This window comes from Protopterus annectens, chromosome 4.part0 (assembly GCF_019279795.1).
Source record: "Protopterus annectens isolate FY-2018-M chromosome 4.part0, PAN1.0, whole genome shotgun sequence".
Taxonomy (NCBI): Eukaryota; Metazoa; Chordata; order Ceratodontiformes; family Protopteridae; genus Protopterus; species Protopterus annectens.
In genome coordinates this window covers 1,507,581,258-1,507,584,247 of record NC_056733.1, presented here as the reverse complement: position 1 = coordinate 1,507,584,247, position 2,990 = coordinate 1,507,581,258, and the positions used below count along the sequence as shown (strand labels likewise).

The following is a 2,990-nucleotide window of genomic DNA, read 5'->3' as shown; positions in this document are numbered from 1 at the left end:
CCAAACAGGAGAGGTCCCAGGACTGAACCTTGTGGTACTCGACTTGTCACTAGTTTGAAGTCAGATTTGGAGTCTGCAACTTTTACAGTGTGGGTTCATTCAGTGAGCCAATTGGCAACCCATCTTGTGACATAGGGATTTATACCTGGTTTAGTGAGTTTAGCTATAATTCCAGAATGGGGGATGGTGTTGAAAGCCTTGGTGAGGTCAAGATAGGCTGTGTGAACCACCTTACCCTCGTCTGCGTCTTTGGTGACTGCCTCAAAGATGTCTATCAGGTTCAGGAAGCATGATCTGCCTTTCGCTAACCCTAACTGGGTGGGGTCCAGAGTTTGGAGGTTACCAATGTCTTTGTTTATGAGTTCCATGATGAACAAATATGGAAAGCTTCACAAATATTCATGCCATCCTTTCACAGGGGCCATGCTAATCTACTCTGTTTTCACTAATAAAATTATTATAATTAAAATTATAACTAAGGACTTTTTTTACACCATTTTAAAAGATTTTAAGTATGTACCTACAAAAATACCACATGTAGCAGACAGCTTGATAGACATTAAAATTTATACTAGGAAATTGAATTTCAGTATTTTATTCTGTCAGAATAATGATGAGTCAAATGCATGTGGCCATTGTGCAATAAAGAAAAAAGGTGTATTTAAACCCCCACTAAATCTTTAGCTAATGTTTTTGAAAGAGCAGTGGTGGACGATATTTATAACCTTTGGGCAGAAGGGAGGAAATTTTATATTAATTTAACTAAAGAAGAACGACCTCTCATCTGTCAGTTAAGGGAAGGTAATACTTTACGTATAATGGTACCCACTAAAGGAGGTGGGATGGTTATCTTCAATTTGGAAGACTATTTTAATGTTATGCAAAATATATTATAAAAACAGTTATATTCAAGTGTCCAAAAACCAAATGAATATATGTTACGGTTGGGAGGGTGGCTTAATGGCTAAGGTGTTTGCCTTAAAAACACAAGGTGCAGGGTTTGAGTCTCACAAGGGATAATTGGCTAGGCTTAAAATTTCTCGCAAGGGCAGTTAGCTTAGTACTAAACTATGAACCTATGAACCTATGAACAGTCAGATAGATTCATATTTAGAATAATATGTTCTCAGTCAGTGAATTAATTATGATGTTTATGAGTTCTTAGTGAACAGCAACCCTATTGTTCTGTTGATGTTTGGAATACCAAAGGTACACAAAAGTATCACTGAGCCACTCCTTAGGTCTATTGTTTTTGCTAGTGGCTCTAAAACTCATCCTTTGGCTATCATGGTTGACAAACTGATTAGGCATGTCGTAGAAAAAATGCCCCACCTAGTTAATGACTCCTGGGAATTTTCAGGGCATTTAAAACAAGAAATCTTTTTGAGGAGTTAATATTTTTAACTGTAGATGTCAAAGATCTTTTTTTCATTCATTACTAAGGATGAGGTGTTAGAACCTTTTGAAGAGAATCTTTTTGAAGATACTCTTTTTACCTGTTCTACCTTAAGCCATGACGAAATTATCCTGGTGTGTGAATTAATGGCATTAATTTTACAGAACAATTATATATTTTTTGAAGGCCAGTATTTTCAGCAACTCAGACGCATGGCAATGGGGGTAGCCTGTGCCCCTGTGTATGCCAATGTAGTGTTACTGGGATGGGAACTGAAACATGTTTTTAAATGCGAATTTTGGAGCAACATTCAACTATGCATACTTTTTTTGGATGACATATTTATTCTATGGAAAGGTAAGATAGAGGAAGTTCCTAGGTTTATAGAATACTTAAATAATACTACGGACTTCTTGGAATTTACATATGAATGTAATGTTTCAATGATTCATTACCTGGACACTACTGCTTCACACAACAAAGATGGTTTTAAATCCAATATTTATTGAAAGAGTACATTTTGTAACTCTTACCTCCATTTTTCAAGTTATCACCCTCTGTTACAGAAAAAAAGAATAGTTAAGCGTTTGGTTAAAGGACAGGTGATTCAAATAGCCCATATGAGATCTCATTTTGAAGATGTAAGAGGGGAACTGTTCAAATTAAGATGTATGTAAGTTTTGTGAGAGAGATTAGCCCCCCCAAAAGATGGTGGATAACATTATTGAAGGGGTGCATAATGAATGGGGGAAAAAGGTATAAACCACTTTTAGATGTGGGTCTTCCTAATTTAAAAAATAACCATGACAACTCAAATGGATCTAAAAAGGTTTGAGTTGTACAATACAGTCCTATTTTAGGGGGAAAAAACATATCTGCAAGACAAACTGGAATACTTTAGAGTGAATCTGGATGTTAAGTGAGCGGTGGGGGAAGAACGGTTATTTATTAACAAAGTGGGTAGTAATGTAAAAAAACTTTTGGAAAACAAGGTGGACAAAAATATTGCTTCTGGTACAGGTACAAAGCCTTGTGGTTGTTATAGTCAATGCTCTTACATCATCAAAGATCTGGATATTATTTTGGCAAATGATATGAAAAGTAAAATCATTTTCATGATAGTGAATTGTTTCAAAACCAGTATAGTTTATTTGGCCAAATGTGAAACATGTACTGGATATTATGTTGGAAAAACTAAGCGGGCTCTGAAAAATAGAATCTATGAGATCAAAAACAAGAAAGAAACTAACACTTTATACAGACATTCCTTGGTTTGTAAGGTGTTTGTCAGATTTAGATTTGGTATACTTGAATCTATAAACATCAAACCTAGAGGAGGAGATTGGAAAAACCTTTTGTATAAAAAGGAATTGCAATGGCAGCTGAGATTAGCTGCAAATCTTCCACCTGGGTTGAATGACTCACTCTCTATAGTGCCAGTTTTAAAAGAGAAGGCTGATAAACTGTGAAGGGGGGTTTTGTAATTATACTTTCATCTTGCTGAATAAATGATGGCAAAAATAAGTTTGTACAGTTTCAGTAATTTTTAATTTCTAACGTTTGACTCTAGACACACTTAAACAAGTCACACCAA

General features: G+C 35.5%; 1 pseudogene; it reads right to left on the bottom strand.

Annotated features, from left to right (window-relative positions):
• Window positions 1-373: 373 nt before the first annotated feature.
• Window positions 374-474, bottom strand: LOC122800592 (annotated as a pseudogene).
• Between the last annotated feature and the right edge of the window lie 2,516 nt (window positions 475-2,990).